General features: G+C 44.5%; 1 pseudogene; it reads right to left on the reverse strand.

Moving 5' to 3' along the window:
• Positions 1 to 277: 277 nt before the first annotated feature.
• Positions 278 to 788, reverse strand: LOC147887040 (uncharacterized; annotated as a pseudogene).
• Positions 789 to 18022: the final 17234 nt, after the last annotated feature.

The following is an 18022-nucleotide window of genomic DNA, read 5'->3' on the forward strand; positions in this document are numbered from 1 at the left end:
AATCTCTCTCACACTCTCAAGAATCTCAATGTCTCAGCGGAAGACAAGGAAGCTCTGATACCATGACAAAATATGAAGAGGGGAGAGGAGAAGAGTGGAGATGAGGAGAGAGGGCACAGCTAGAGAGCACACCACAAAATGACTAACTGTACACTAGATTTAGTTTAAAAAATAGAATATATACAAACCCTTTTAGGGTTAGGCTTAGGGGATCTAACCCTTTCCTTTATAGCACTCTATAAGGTTAGTGCTATGCACATATGATCACGTGATGGTGCTATGCACACAAGATCACATGATGTTGAGCGTGAACTCTCAACAAGTGCTTGGCCTCCTTTTTGGCTTCCTTCCTCTCATGCTTCTCATGAACTGCCATAGCACCAGCTCGCAATCACACTAGCGACGCGCTCTCGCACTTTGTGCTTGTGACGCTCCTCGGGATGCTTCTTTGCCTCATGTCGCTCATGCTGCACAGAATTGAACACCAAAAACAATGAGGAGAGGACAACATTCAAAGTCATACTTGTGAAGGGCAAATAACACACAATAGTTGGTGTAGATTTGTTCTTACCAGAGCAAATGCACCTGCGGCTATGGCGCAAGCGTCTGCCATACGTTGGCGATGCTTGTGCTCCTTCTCCTCTTTCTCTTTCTGGGCCACATGCATCTTTTGCGCTGGATCGGTGGTATGGTGGTGGGGGGCCATTCGTTGGAATCTGGTAGGCAATCGAGAGTGGAGGGATGAAACGAGGGTGCGATGAATATTGAGTTGAGAGACTGTGGAATGCAAGAATAAGGAAGGACGAAGAGATGGTCTTAAGAGAGCGATGGCGATGCCTATATGAAGCAATCGGAATGCGCATAGTGGTGCAATGTCGGTTATGGCACACGGCGAGCTCAATTTTGTGAGCAGCAACACCCCAATCAGTGAAAAAGAAGGCTGACTTCTTCTTCACTCGGAAAAGGAAAATGCGACCTCTCCATTCTACCGCATCAGACGCAAGCATACAATGGTCAATGTGTGATAAGGATCTTATTGCCATTCTTCCTCACCCACCGATGAATTTCTCTCACAATCTAAGTAGACGCTGGCAAAACAAGATACAAATTGCATCTCTCTCCTCCATCTATTGTCAATTTAGTGCAACCTTGACGTTATGGATTTCCCACGTTATTTTTTTGGTTCAACTACTTTTGAAGGGTTTTCTTTCTATGTAATATTACCTAAGTTATGTTTAGACTTTGTATTAAGAATATTGGGTTTTTCTCTCCAAAGATATAGATTTTAACGCTTAACCTCTTTGTTCATGATAGAGTACGCAATGATCAATAGTCATAAAGATTTGTAGGGGCCACATTAGTAGAGGTTATAGGTTTTGTAGGCTCTCTTATAGAACAGAGTATGCATAGGAGTTTGACTCTTATCTAATTTAGATCATTTATATCGTTCAAAATCTTTCAAGCGATTCTACTATGAAATCAACCTCTATTTTCTATTGTTCAACATCTTTCATGCAATAATTCTATTGTGTTCTCTACTAGCAAAAGCTATCTTCATTTTGCTTCAATATTTGTTCCTACCAACAAAATATTTCTAGATGTTGAATGCATGAGCTAGTTAAATCTTCTCAACCACCATGGTGGACATGGACAATCATAATACAAAGTGGCCTTGGTAGAGAAATTATAGATTTTAGAGGTAGAAAAATGGGTGATAGCATGAGAATAGCACCAAAAAACATATTCTAGAACAACACACTTTATGAACAAGTCTCATAGTAGTTTTTAAAATATTGCTACGAGGGTAGTTCATTGAATGAGGACATGTAGGTCATTACCATCACTACACTCTGCCACTCAAGCGGCATGTAAGAACCGTTGATCACTCTCTCTCTCTCTCTCTCTACTTTGTTTGTCATGGTGTCTATGAGACAGAGGCATGACTGCAAAGAAGTATCCCTCACTATATCCACCAAGGTCTTTCCCTTACACACTTTTTTTTGAGATATAGATATCTTCTATTTCTCTAAAGGGTGGTGCCTAACTTTTTTTCAAATTCCAAGGTGTGTGTTCATTTGGTTATTCTTAATATCTATCATGATTTTCATTGTAAAGTGAGGTTTTGACAATAGCATGGTTCACTGGAATGCAAGAACCGAGGATATTCCCTTGATTTTATTCCATGAGCCTTCTTCTCTACAACCTAGTGATTAGTTGATGTTACAATTGGAAGGGATGGACACATAATCACGAGGTAGGCATAGGCATGTCATCGCTAAAGTCAAACTCAAAAATACCGGCACCATTGCTGATATTTTGCTGATAAACAAAAAAGACGAAGGGTTTTGACATCCAATGGGTACATTCTTATGCGAGTTTGCAAGTTTTTTTTGTGTGAGGTCTATAGCTAGTGGGTAGCTATAGTTCTTGTATTTAACAGATTCAATCCAATTAGTAGAACACTAAAAAGAAACCATAGTAATATTAGAAGACAAATTGTAACTCATTATTACATGCGTAGAATTTGTAAGTCCACTCACACTAAAATTTTGAAACCAACAAAAAGTCCATTCTTACTTTCAAATGAAAAACCTGTAACAATGGTTAATAGTTCAAGAAAAACAAAGTATGTGAGTGCACTGAGCAGACTATATGTAAAACACTAGACATTGTCCATTTGTATCCCTATGGTTCATCTTGGAAAGCATTTTCCTCTAATGCAATGTCATCTATCTTTGTGCTCATAGGCTGTGTATCATAGATCTCCTCATGCAGAATGCCTATGTCTCTACATGAATGGAAAACTCTTTTAAAAATTATCAAAATCTTGAAAGTTTCAATGACATGGATAATGCTTGTCAATAAAAAGCTTAGAATGCCATATTGTTTACTCACAACAAATCTAGTATAATTGGTTCTTTGTTTAACTCTAGCAAGAATTCATCATTAGTTGATGAAGACAGAATTAGGCTCCCTCCCATGATTGCACATTGAACCCCGTTTGAGCCCAGATTTCACACATGGAAACACCACACTACGGGGTATTTTTCCAACCCATTGCACACCATTTCAGCATCCCTAGCACTCGTTCATTTGTGCCCCCGTGTGGGCCTCATTTTGCACAAATTCGATCATATCTTCACGCTGTGACCTCCGATTAACGATCCGTCTGCACCGACACATTTCCCTACACACGTAGGACAATCTTAGGCACATTATTAACATGATGGTCCCTACACAAACTAACATCACTCTAACCCTCCCAACAACACTGCATCTACACCCGCACTTGTGGTAGAGACACCCGACAATCGAGATGCGAGAGTTGCACGATGATGATGAAGATGCAAGCGCTGATAGATCTGGGAGCCTGTTTCCCGTTCTTGACGGTGCTGTGCATGAAGAGCTTGCTCTGGGACTTGATGGAGAAGCCTCGTGTTGTGTTGCTTGCTATCGGCGGTTGCTCTTGGAACCTGTGAGCATGAGAGGCTGCTGTTAGCGATGCCTTGCATTGCTTGTTGTTTGGGAGGCCGGTTGTGAGTGCGCTGTGGGCTGGATGCGTGGACATTGAAGTCGCTGAATTGTGTGGTAGGCTGTAGGAGCCATCGCTGCTTGCTAGACTGTTGTCTAGGCCTGAGAGGCATTTGCTTATCTATCGGGTTGCTGGCCTGAGAGTTTGTGGAGCGGCCATCCGGGCTATTTGGAGTCGAGGCTTGTGTGGCTCCTGGAGCATTGGCCGAACAAAGAGGCAGGCTCGTTGTCTCCTTGGAGATGACTGGCGTTGGAAAGGTAGGCACTGGAGGCGTTGCTTGGAGAGCCAATGTAGACGCTTTTCGTCGATGGCGCGTTAGTCTGCGTGCATGAAGGCTGAGGCTACCTGGGCTTGGAGCCTTAAAGATCGAGTCGATGAAGGTTCGGCTGAAGGCCTTGGAGCTGCAGATCGTCGTGACTGAAGCTTTGATGGTCCGCTTGGAGACTCAGCGCACTGTTTACTACTGTCGGCTATGGAGCCACTTCTATCGCAAGGATGTTAAGGCTGCTGGCTGGAGTCTGCATTGTCTTTTGACGTTGGATGGCTTGCTTGAGGCTAGATGCAGGCTCTAACCTCTCAAGACTTGCAGATGGTCCTTTCTCTTTTTCTCTCAATGAACTCTCCCTATATCCAAGCTTTGAAATCTCTCTCACTCTTCTCTCAATAATGAAAACAATCAAAATCTGTCTCTCTCACATGGATGGAAATCTCACAAATGAACAAAGAGGAACTCTGCATGAGCAGTCAACTAAAGAAATATGGACGGAATTTTTCTCTCTCTACGGACGGAAATTTGTTTTCTATCTAAAACTAAAGCTAACCTAGGAGAACTCATGAGTTCCTAAGGCATGCCTACAACTAATCTAGGAATGGAAGCAATCCTAGTGAACTACTAATGAGCTAAACTAGGAGAGCTAAACCTATGCTCTGATACCATGACAAAACATGTGTGCCTCAGGATCTATAGAATGCTCTAAGGTGGATGAAACCTGTGTGGAGACATGATGAAGAGAGTGCTCATAACATGTATCTCAAGTCAATTAGGTTCCAAGATAGATTAGCTTGGACTCATAAAGAGAATCTTGAGATAGTGCAAAGTGCTAGATTGATATTACTTCAAATGAACCTCCCTTTTATAGGTGAGGGTACTTACATCCATTTTGCTTGCTCACATGTGGGATATGTCCACCATGCCATGTGGCAGCTTTCCCTTTACTCATACCTTTGCTCTACATGTGCTCATGGCACCATATCTCTCAACAGGCAAATCTCGCCCAATCTACATGCAGCTATGTTTTGGCCAACTCCTTCGACTCCAACGCTCGCCACATCAGCATATAACTCTGCTGCAACAACCGCCCCCGCGAATCTTCTATCCTGAATCCCCCCCTGAGATTCAACCACTCCCTTTAACTCCTCCACACCCCAACATGGCTAGACACTATCATGACAATGGTGGGGATATCGAGCTCGATGCAGCGGCTGACAATTTCTTCAATCAATGAAATAACAACAATCAAGGCCGATGCCCCTTGGGAAAACTGGAACTTCCCAAATATAATGGTCGGGGAGATCCAACTCGATTCCTCCAGCATTTTGATGCCGCATGCCGCGCAGGTGGAGATCAATCCCATGAAACCAAGGTGGCTTGGTTTCCCATGGCCTTAACTGATGAAGCATCTAAACGGTAACTAGACCTTCTCGTGGAAGACCGCACCACATGGGACCTACTTCAAACAAAATTCAAACGATGCTTTCAAATGGAGAGGCTACAAGATGATCCCGCTCTCCAACTCAGCAAGATCGAACAAGGCCGGAGAGAAGATGTACGCACGTACCTAGGTAAGATGAAACGATTAATCGCCAAATGTGACCCACGCCCAGATGCAAAGTACCTAACGGCATGGTTCATTGCAGGACTCAGAAAGAAAATCTGAAAGGATATGAAAAAGATAAGCAGCTATGCAACGTTTAGTGCTACTCATGCGGTAGCCATTGACATCGAGGATGGCATGACAGACTTAGACACTAGCAATGATGACGGCAGATCTAGTATCCAAGATAAGCACTCCAAAAAAGGAAAATACAAGTCCATTGCCGAAACATCAAATGAAGATCGCCTAGAGGCCATGACCTTGAAGCTAAAAGAAGATCTGATGCAGGCCATGGATCAAAAAATTCACTTGTCTCAGCCGCCAACTCAAACATATCCATGACGAGAAAATGTTTGGTGTCCACACTGCCTGGCAAATCATACAACAAATGAGTGCCCGATCCTCAAAGCCAGGATCACTGCACAAGCAAATCCACTGCCATGGTTGTGGTGCCATATCTGCGTCGTTGGTGGCCATGATGAGAACAGTTGCATTTTCAACATGCGCAACAACCCGCCTCGACCTCCACAATACCAAGCGGCACCCATGCCAATATACAGGCAACTGGCACTTGCATAAGCGCCCCCAGCTCCGAGGCTAAATCCTGTTCCCATTCGGACACAAGTCCCACAACTACTCAGGAATTTCAATCCACGACCATATCTAAGGGCACTAATAAATCCAGCTCCTCAGGCAGTTCCAATACATCAATTACAAGCCGAAGAAGTAGACTCGCCATTTGAGTATGAAGCAGAGTACCCAGTGTACTATGTAGGAGGTGTAGAGGGTCTAATCCCAGTCTATGCAAATCAAGTACCTCCCAACACATATCGCACCCCAATCAAGTGCTACGGTTGTGGAGAAAATCACCGGATCGCAGAGTGCCCTCATCGTGGTAGCCCAGCTACTTTCCAACCACTCTGCAGAGATTGTGGCATAGGACATGCGTGCATGGATTGTCCCATGAAAAATAAGATCCTAGAACAAACAGAGGTTAAACCTAATGTCCCCATCGACATCATTGGGCTGGACCATCAAAGTATGGGTCCGGCAAGTGTAAAGTCACAACCTGTCAATGTAATTACACGCCAACAGGAGTTCCAGGGTTTAGAAGGAGGTTCCAAGGTTTAGAAGGAGGTTCCAAGCTTTAGAATGAGTTCCAGGGTTTAGAAGGAGGTTCCAGGGTTCAGAAGGAGGTTCCAGGGTTCAGAGTAGAGTACATGGTGGAGAACTCGTCTCCCTCATAGATCATGGAGTTTTAAGGGTTGAGGAACAAAGGGTTTAGGGGAGCATAGGAGTGGGAGAGGAAGAAGGTGTAAGAGCATGGGGGAAAGAAGAGAGAGGAGGGAGGAGGAGGAGAGAGGAGGAGGAGGAGGAGGAGGGAGGAGGAGAGGGAGAGGATGGGTTGCAAGGTTGGAGGAGAGGGGAGGAGGAGTTGCAAGGTTAGGACATGCTTTTGGACGTGGAGTGCAAGGAAGCATGGACACTTGAGACAAATGCTTGGAATATCAAAGTAGACTCAACACAATGCCCCAAAGAGTGCGAGCTTCATTCCATTATGGGGTATTTATACAAGTTGGAGAGCTCCTCTCTCTGCATGTAACACAAAGTTGTAGCACAAAGTCGTATCACAAAGTTATAACACAAAGTTGTATCACAAAGTTGTAACACAAAGTTGTAACACAAAGTTGTAACACAAAGTTGTTACACAAAGTTGTATCACAAAGTTGTAACACAAAGTTGTTACACAAAGTTGTAACACAAAGTTGTATCACAAAGCTGTAACACAAAGTTGTAACACAAAGTTGTAAGACAAAGTTGTATCACAAAGCTGTAACACAAAGTTGTAACACAGTTGTATCACATTCTCTTTCTACATAAGTTCATGTTGGCACAGAGTCAACATACTCCCGGATCCATTTTATTACCCGTCCTCAGGTTATGGCTTATTTTGATTTTAGAGTTGGGATGCCATGTGCATAATCCAGTGGCTGTTTAGCTTGTGGCATGCGAGTCGTTTCTGCTGTAATGCTTTTGCACCATACAATTTGTAGTCTATAGTCAAGAAGCTTATCTCCTCTTAAGGAGGGGTAGATGACTGTGAATGTCAGAGGGAATCTCATTGCTGAGGTTGCGAACTTTGCCATTGAATCTTCTTGGGAAGAGGTTTGGCGGGGGTCTTGTTGTTGAGGCTGGCATTTCTTGCTATCTTGCATACATGTTGGATGCGATTGCACCCGTAGCTTTGAGCTTGTAGATAATTAGTATGCAAGTCTGATATTTTTGCATATAGGAGACAGCTGTGATGTTTGACGGGGGTCTCGTTGTTGAGGCTGGCATTTCTTGCTATCTTGCATACATGTTGGATGCGATTGCACCCGTAACGTTGAGCCTGTAGATAATTAGTATGCAAGTTTGATATTTTTGCATATAGGAGACGGCTGTGATGTTTGGTGGGGGTCTCGTTGCGGAGGCTGCAGACTCTTTTTCCAATTCATCTTGAGTGTTGGCATAGCTTCGTGTACTGCTTGTGAATTCAATGCATGCTTTGAGCATATGGAATGAAAGTGTGTGATACTATTTTTTATGCAATCTATTATGTGCCGATGCAAAATCATGTGAGTGCATGTGATGTGTCTAACTATATTCTTATTTGTGGGATTTGATAGGGAAACTAAGACTCAAACATCCCTAATGTGCAAAAAACGTGCATATGCAGTGAGTGTGCGTGTAACAATCTAGTGCAGACTATATGTGCAAAAATGTGCATATGCGAGTGAGTGCTTGTGATACAATCTAATCCTAACTAAGGAAGACTTGGTTTCCCAAATCTTCGTTTTTGTCGGGGATGGCTTACGTGTTGATGTAGTAGCGCTTCAGTCGGCTCCCATTTATTGTTGTGTTGAATTGGACTCCATCCAATGTTTCAAGCAGCACAGATCCGATGGGATTCATCTTTTTACTCGGTAGGGTCCTTGACCTAGATACTTTAGTTTCCCCTTGTGTACTTTGGCATTGTATAACAGGACTAAGTCGCCTTCCTTGATGTCTTTAGCTTTAAGGTTTCTATCAAACCATGCCTTTCTTCTGCGTTTTTTTGTTGTCATGGCATGGTAGGCGACTAGTCTTGTCTCTGTATGCTTTTCCAACTGATAGAGCCTTTCTTTCAAGGACTCATGGTCACCCATGCGTTCCTGTACTGCGATGCATAGACTTGGTATTACAAATTTGAGTGGGACCACAGCTTCAACGCTATACACCAATTGAAAAGTTGTGTTCCCTGTACTGACCTTGAATGTGGTTTTGTATGCCCATAAGGATGCATTCAGTCTCTCTGCCCAATCAAAACGCTGTGGTTCTACTACCTTGGTGAGGATAATGCATATGATTTTGTTGGTGGATTCTGCGAGTCCATTCCCTTGGAGGTAGTAGGGTGTGCTTTTTCTATGGATTACCATGAAGCCAGACAAGAGTTCTTGGATTACTTCATTGACAAAATGTTGGTAATCGACTGTATGTGCATGCCGATTAATTTCTTCAGAGATAGAAGATACCTCTCTTACCTTTTTCTTTTTCTTGTTCCTCCTTGTTGAGAGCCCTTGCTGCAACTCACATCTCACCTTAGGGCTTAATGCTATTAGTTGAGGGAGCGTGATGCTCAAAGAACGATGAGCAAGGTCCTGAACGATCGAATAGTCTTCTTTCCTCAAGCCGATGGGAAAATCCGAGGGCAACCACTTACTCCTATGGGATCTTTTAGTCTTCTCTGTTGGTGGGTCTACCATTTCAGCATCTGAGGGCTCTGAGAAGGACACCTTCTTCCTAGGGCGGCCCGACGGTCCATGGTTTGGAGAGGGGTCCGAGGTGGTATGACTTCTTTTCCCAAGGTCAACGATCTTTATGTCAGAATCCTCAGTGCCTGATTCACTTATAAGATTCACCCTTGGAATATTGGGAAATTCCGTGCGATAATGACCCTTCTGGTGGCACTCGTAGCATACAACATTAGCACGGTCTCTTAGAGGGCAGTTGGCTTGATTTCTGATGCCCACCATCTCAAGCCAAAGATCATTTAGGGCCTTGGCTAGGTCATTGACTCCAGTGCAAGGGGGGCCTCTTTAGCTGGAGGGGCCGAGGGAGTAGAAAGGAGGGGGGTTTGTGGGCGAGGCTGGGGAAATCTTCGAGGGGGAGGGTGAGAATATACACCTTGTTGAGGGTAAGCATCTAAGGGAGGACCATACATTTGAGGTGGAGGTGGTGGATACATCCCTGATGAGGGGTGGGGGTATGCCCCTAAGTTAGACTCCCCAGCTTGTTGTTGCAAGAATTGAGGGGGTTGCGGAAGGACAATTGTCTTCTTTGAAGCGGGGCCAGCAGACTGAACTTTGTCAAACTTTTGAGCAATCTCATGTGCTAGCACCATAGTTTCTGGATTCTCCCATTTAAGCTTGAGGCGAAATTTGTCACTTGCTCCTACTACAAGGTAGCCCAGCACATGCTGAGTCATTCCAGCTCAAAATCCGGCATTGTCCTCTTGTGTGGCAATTAAAAGATCCAGGAGCACGATCGCTCGATCCACATATCGACGCACCGTCTCACCTTCTGACTATTTCAAGTTTGCCACCTACAGGTACACATTCTTCGGCTCCTCTTCTTTGCCGAAATACTCAATCATCGCTGCTGTCAACCTTGGCTAGCTTTGGCGAACGTCTTCGGCCTGCTTCTCATACCACACTTGAGCCAAACCCTCTAGAAATGTGGAAAGAACCAACAGCCATCTGTCTTCAGTAAGAAAGTTGAGAGAAATACAACGGCACTTGAAGGCCACAAGATACTCATTTGGATTTTCTTCCACTCGTCCAAAAAACACGAGAATGTGAGCCATGCTTGGAAGATGGAAAAGAGAGTGGCAAGACGAGGCTTATCTATGGACAAACAATAGAAAGAGGAAGCTTAAAATGAAAATCAGGTGAAGATACATCCACAAAGCACACATAGGCAAGGTAGGGTGTGACTGGTGTATTGTGAAATACTACACGGGAAGAATCTTCAGCATAGAATAGCACGTAGACAATCTTAAAAGGACCAACCCTCATGATATCACATCCATCTTTACAAGCGAGGGTTAGAGATGCGGCGCTGCATGAGGTTGTTCATCAAGGCAAACAAGAATGCCATGACAAATGTCAACAGTTGGAGGGCTTGCACATCACCTTCAGCTTCTTCCAGTTCTTGTAGTTGCCATGCTATTTCTTCAAGGGGTGTGCGGTCTAGCATCCTTCTTTTGAGCAATGTCCTTGAGGACCTTTCTGATGATCTTTCGAAGTCGGTGAACTCGTATCAAGTATGCCCAACACTTAGTTTCATGATGATCACAACCTTTGCATTCCTTCCAAATGATCACCCTCCTTCATGGCTTGCAGCTTTGTTGGGCTGGTGCTTCCACTCGCGTCATGCGTGATTGAAGTACAAGCTTCACGTGCCAAGAAATCAGCAACTAGATTTCGAGCTTGAGGGATATGCTGAATTTTTACCTCTTCAAATTGGTTGCAAAGTTCCAATGCTTGTTGATGTCATGGAACCAAGCCTTTGCTTTGCACCTTCCACCTTCCACTAACTTGTTCACACACTAGTTGAGAATCTCCTTGCACTTCAAGTTGCTTGACGTGATGTTCTTGTGCCTTTTGTAGCCCAAAAATGAGCGCCGAGTACTCAGCTTGATTGCAAGTACTTGCAGGTGCAGACTTGCTGTAACAATACTCCTCATCACCCAGTGAAGTGAGCTTCACACCCATGCCAGCAGCCTTGGTCAAAGGTTGTAAGCTCCATCAAATTGAAGGATCCAGGATGTCATCACACTAAGACTGAAATTCGGACATCCCAAGTTTCTCGGTAGTCCAAGATAGGTAGAAGGAGAGGGTGGGGAGAATTCAACACTTGAGCCAAACATTCAGCACCAAATAAACTTGCAATCCTTTGTTGATAGTTTATCTTTAGACCAAAAAGAATTACAACTTGAAGCTCGAAATGAGGCACAAAAGGTTGATTAGGTACAAATGGATTCCTTGGTCGAAACATTACCAACCATAGCCGAGGCCTAGAAATCTTTGTAGTGAGATTGCGAATAAACCATTCAGGACGAGCTTATCCACAGGAATTAACAAGCAGATGCACCAAATCTCCCCACAAGCTGGGGAGCATCCCACCCTTTGATGAAGGACACCGTTTTAATTATCTCTGAAGTAGCAACTAGTTCAATCACCGCACAATGAGTAGAATTAAAATCAAAGTTCTCCCAACGTATCAGTGGTTCTTCACCATGAATCATCCACGGTGTATCATCCCACCCGTCATCTTCTTGAACAATGCACTGTGGACAATCAGCCATTGAAGGTCGACATGAAGATCAAGGAAGAGATCTCGTGCATTGGTAGCCGTAAGCCGCGGAGGACCAGGCACCAAATCCTTAAATGCATCGAGAAGTGACATAAATATCCACCCTCCTCGTGTGGCGTGCGTCCATGAAGTGGACTTGGAAAGTTTTGAATCGGCGATCTAGCAGGAGATGTGAATAGAGCACATGAAATGAAGTACTTTTGCTTTTTACAGCAAGAGTAAACTCCCCACGGTTAGAGAGTTACAGTTATCGAGATTTCAATATATAAACAGAAATCATTACATTTTCATCACTTCCAACTTGTTGGCCCAATGATAAGTCTCCCTTTTGTGAAGGGGGAGGTCTTGGGTTCAAATCCTACTCTTTAATAAAAAGAGAGGAGAGGAGAGAAGAAGGAGAAGAGAAAGAGAAAGAGAAAAGAGAGGGGGGTGCGGGATCTGCTGTTACAGTTTTGCAGAAACTCAGAAAAACCATCCGCGACCAAAAGATGTAGCAGCCCAAAAAACTATCACGTGGGTGAACACAGTAGACGTGCGAAGTGAGAAAACTGTTTGCGACCAGAAGACGTAGGAGCCTAGAAAACTATCGCACGGGTGAACATAGTAGATGCACGAATCAAATGCACGCACAAGAACTCTGAAGGAGCACAGATGATACAGTTCTCCAGATGCGATCGGTACGAGCAGAAGATTCGCCGGCCAGAATACACATAGGAACCGTGAGCTGAAAGCAGGCAGACTGAAAGTGCAAAAGTAGGGAGGTTTTGCAGCCGTAGAGATAGGGAGGCACACAGTTTAGAGGCGCAAAAGAAGAGAACTGTGCACGGAAGAGGCCACAGTGCCGCACCCAGTCGTAGGAGTAAGAGATTTCATACCACTAGCTCTGGAGATTTCAATCCCAGCAGCCACACCATTTCTGTTAGCCGGAAAAGAAATCAAGACAAGAGGCTAGACATTAAGCATGGCGACGCTCAAGGGCCATAGAGGAAAGGAGAACGTGAGGGCGAAACATTATCATGGGAGGGAAAATGGGATTAGAAGGGGAGGGAATGAAGAGGGAGACTATGGCACAAGGGGAAAGGGAGAGGGGGAAGAGAAGCATGTACATGTTGGGAGGAGGAATGTAAAGATGGAGACATCAAGGGAAGAGGACCATGCTTTATTTGAAAGAAAGGATGAGAGGGAAATATCAAAGTACTAGCTAGGTGGCTTTACAAGAATGAGCGTGTCTCATCAAGGAATAGCCCCCTCCTTTTATAGCCAAGAGAGGGGCTCTCTCCCAATAAATACATCCTCCCACATGTATGGTGTGTGTGGAAAAGTCTCCCATGTGGGCTAGGCGGTTACGCACTCTCAATTGTGTGCGACAACCCTTTGCCTCATTTTTCCACAAAAATCAAGCCCCATATCTCAATTCTATGATACTCCCTTGGTCTCTCCCAATTTTATAATATGTTCAAACCTCTAGGAGGACAAGTGGACAGGACAAGTGGAGGGTTGGCACAAGGAATCTTGCCACCTCATCCTACTTTCCCCATTATTTAACTTGCATCCTTGGACTATCTATACCTCCCCCACATGGGCCTATCCTATATGGAGGGAATAACCCAATATAATATCCATCTCCACCTATTTTATATTACTTCTCCCATGGACTTTGAGCCATATCTCAATAAATGCAGCCTAGGTGGAGGGGTGGCACATGGAGGAGCCATGCCACCTTACATTTTATAATATTACTACCATGGATTATGTACAACACACCTTATGGGTCCTCTTACGTGGAAGGGTGGAACATGGTCATGCCCTGCCACCTCAACCCTGGGCCCTATGCACACCATATTTTATTATACTATTGCCACACACTCATATTTATGCCTTTTTCCTTAGACAAATTTATCCATAACAGTACTTCATTTGCATCAATGGCCCATCTCAGTACCCCATCCAGGCCTTGATAGTATAACACCCCATCAAAGAGAGTGTAGCGCCTACTATCTCAACCGATTTTCTTTCTCTCATAGCTAGTACTTTCTGGAGGAAAGGAGAAAGCGGTCAGAAACCTGTAGATTCCACCATACCATGGATCCCCAACTTCTATGGCCACTACAAGGGTTACATTAAGGCACTCCTCTAAATCAATTAAAGCATTCTTCAAGTTGGAACAACCCCCTTTTACAATTTTGAAAGAAAAATCATATCTTGTAAAACTGCCAACCATTTGGCCAACCAGCCCATGGGATTTGGTGATTGAAGAACCTGCTTTGCAAGACCATTGCTATAGATTATAATGAAGGACTTTCCAGCAACATAATGCTTAAATTTATCAATGTAGAACACCAAAGACAAAGCATGCTTGTCAGCCTCAGAGTAGCGTCATTCAGTTTCGAGCAATTGTCGAGAAGCAAATCGAATGGGATACATGAACCGATCCTCCCCTTGCTAGAGAAGAATACCTGCCAAACTCACCAAACCCAAGATTGATGTAGAAAGTCTTTGACCAATTAGGATTGCATAGAATGGGTTCTGAAGCCAGAGCACTCTTGATTTGTACAAACCCATGATCACAATCCTCATCACAAGAGAAATCAACTCCATCTTTTAATAGCATAGTCATGGGTCGCATCAAAGCAGCATATTGATCAATGAAGCCGCGATAGTATCTTGCTAGATTGACAAATGAGCATACCTGACGTTTGGTTGTTGGCGGGGAGAGCTTGAGGATAGATTCTACCTTCTTGGGGTCAGGCTTGATGCCCTCAAGTGAGACAATATGTCCTAGTAACCTTGCTTGAGTGGCTCCAATGGTGCATTTATCAGGGTTGAGGCTACCATTTGCATCATTGACCCTTCGGAAGGCCAATCTAACCTTCATGACATGCTCCTTACGTGCCGAGAATATACAGAAAATCTAAAACCACCTCCAAGAAAACCCCCAAATAAGGAGCAAACACCATCTCCATAAATCTTTGAAAGGTAGCAAGAGCATCAATGGTGAGGCCAAATGGCATTACTTTGAATGCAAATGTCCCCCAAGGTGTGGCAAATGTGGTTTTAAGCACATCCTCCTCATCAATTCTGATTTGATAAAACCCAGAGTAACCATCACAGAAAGTATACAGCTGATGACCACTTACCTCCTCAAGAATGAGGTCTTGAAAGGGAAGAGGATGATGGTCCCTCTTGGTGGCTACATTGAGTTTCTTATAGTCAATGCAAACCTGCTACTTGTTGTTTTTCTTTGGGGTGACTACCACTGGTGAAACCCATTTAGTATTGTGAACTAGAACAAAAAACCCAGCTTCTACAAGTTTTTGCAACTCTGAGCGCAAAGCATTGGTTTGTAGGGGCCCTAATCTCTGATACTTTTGAGCCACAGGCTTAGCAGGCTTCAGCTCTATCTTGTGTTCTATGGCAGTCACATGGCAAAGGTGGTGGTAGCTAGTTGCGAAGAGGTCAGGGAAATCTTTGAACATTTCTAGGAACTCATGTTTCTCACTCGGAGTGAGGTCAGGGGAAAGCATACATTCAAGTTGTTGAGGACTAGCTGTTACCTTTTCTACAGGTGGCGAGGTCGGAGACACCCCCATCATGTAAACTTCCTCCTCTGAGAACTCCTCCCCCCGTCTGATTCTTCCCTTGATTCAGACACCGAGGATGAGAGAGTATCACTATCTTGCTCCTCTTCTTCTTCTGGTCCCGTGGCACCTGGTTGCACCAGGATCTCCTTAGAAGCACCAAAAGACATGTGTCCCTGTATTCAAATAGCAGACTGCATCACTCTTTCTCAACCATGGTCTCCCGAGTATGGCTGGGTAACTCCTGCCTGTATCTTCGATGTCCACTACATAGAAATTGACGGTGGTGGTCAACCCATTGACAATGATGGGCAAATCCTCAATGACTCCTAGGGTGGCGAGTCATCGACCATCTGCTACCTTGATTCGAGTGGAGGAATGCCTTGTGCATTTTAAATTCAATTTCTTCATGATTCGAGGCACCATGATATTACATGCAGCTCCCCCATCAACACACACACTTTTGACACGGCAATTATCTATGATGACATCTACTGTATGTGGGTGCCGATCAATTTCTTTAGAGATAGAAGAGACCTCTCGTACCTTTCCCTTTTTCTTGCTCCTCCTTGTTGAGAGCCCTTGCTATAGCTCACATCTCACCTTAGGGCTTAATGCTATTAGTTGAGGGAGCGTGATGCTCAAAGACCGATGAGCAAGGTCCTGAATGACCAAATAGTCCTCTTGCCCTGAGCCGATGGGAAAATTCGAGGGTGACCACTTACTCCTGCGAGATCTTTTAGTCTTCTCTGTTGGTGGGTCTGCCATCTCAGCATCTGAGGGCTCTGAGAAGGACACCTTCTTCCTGTGGCGGCTTAGTCTACGGTTTGGAGAGGGGTCCGAGGTGGTATGACTTCTTTTCCCGAGGTCAAGGATCTCTATGGCAGAATCCTTGGTGCCTGATTCACTTAGAAGATTCACCCTTGGAATATTGGGATATTCTATGCGATAATGACCCTTCTAGTGGCACTCGTAGCACACAACATTGGCACGTTCTCTTGGAGGGCGATTGGCTTGATTTCTGATGCCCACCATCTCAAGCCGAAGATCATTCAAGGCCTTGGCTAGGTCATTGACTCCAAGTTCTTTAGCAGGAGGGGCCGGGGGAGTAGGAAGGAGGGGGGCTCGTGGGCGAGGCTAGGGAAATCTTCCAGGCGAAGGTTGAGGATATACTCCTTGTTGAGGGTAAGCATCTAAGGGACGACCATACATTTGAGGTGGAGGCAGTGAATACATCCCTAATGAGGGGTGGGGTTATGCCCCTGAGTTAGAACCCCCAGCTTGTTGTTGCAAGAATTTAGGGGGTTGCGGAGGGACAATCGTCTTCTTTGAAGCAAGGTCAGACTGAACTTTATCAAACTTTTGAGCAATCTCATGTGCTAGCACCATAGTTTCTGGATTCTCCCATTTAAGCTTGTCGTCACTTGCTCCTGCTACAAGGTAGCCCAGCACATCCTAACTCATTCCAGCTCGAAATTTGGCATTGTCCTCCTGCGTGGCAATTAAACAGTCCAGGAGCACGGTTGTTCGATCCACATATCGACGTGATGTCTCACCTTCTGACTGCTTCAAGTTTGCCACCTGTAGGTAAACATTCTCCAACTCCTCTTCTTTGCCGAAATACTCAATCATCACTGTTGTCAACCTTGGCCAGCTTTGGCGAACGTCATCGACTTGCTTCTCATACCACACTTGAGCCAAACCCTCTAGAAATGTGGGAAGAACCAATAGCCATCTATCTTCAGTAAGAAAGTTGAGAGAAACACAATGGCGCTCGAAGGCCACAAGATACTCATTTGGATTTTCTTCAACCTATCCACAGAACACGGGAATGTCAGCCATGCTTGGAAAATGGAAAAGAGAGAGACGAAACGAGGCTTATCTATTGGCAAACAATGGAAAGAGGTAGCTTGAACTGAAAATCAGGCGAAGATACATCCATAAAGCACACATAGGAAGGGTAGGGTGTGAATGGTGTATTGTGAAATACTACACGGGAAGAATCTTCAGCATAGGATAGCTCATAGAAAATCTTAAAAGGACCAACCCTCATGATATCGCATCCATCTTTAGAAGTGAGGGTTAGAGACACGGTGCTACATGAAGGTTGTTCATTAAGGAAAACAAGAATTCCATGACAAATGTCAACAGTTGGAGAGCTTGCACATCACCTTTAGCTTCTTCTAGTTCTTGTAGTTGCCATGCTATTTCTTCAAGGGGTGTGCGGTCTGGCATCCTTCTTTTGAGCAATGTCCTTGAGGACCTTTCTGATGATCTTCCGAAGTCGGTAAACTCGTATCAAATATGCCCAACACTTAGTTTTCATGATGACCACAACCTTTGCATTCCTTACAAATGATCACTCTCCTTTGTGGCTTGCGGCTTTGTTGGGGCGGTGCTTCCACTAGCTTCATGCATGATTGAAGTACAAGCTTCACGTGCCAAGAAATCAGCAACTATATTTTGAGCTTGAGGGATATGCTGAATTTTTACCTCTTCAAATTGTTGGAAAAGTTCCAATGCTTGTTGATGTCATGGAACCAAGCCTTCGCTCCGCACCTTCCACCTTCCACTAACTTGTTCACACACGAGTTGAGAATCTCCTTGCACCTCAAGTTGCTTGATGCGATGTTATTGTGCCT

The sequence above is a fragment of the Dipteris shenzhenensis genome, chromosome 23, assembly GCF_047967505.1.
Source record: "Dipteris shenzhenensis isolate YYH24624 ecotype China chromosome 23, Dip_SZ_1.0, whole genome shotgun sequence".
NCBI lineage: Eukaryota > Viridiplantae > Streptophyta > Polypodiopsida > Gleicheniales > Dipteridaceae > Dipteris > Dipteris shenzhenensis.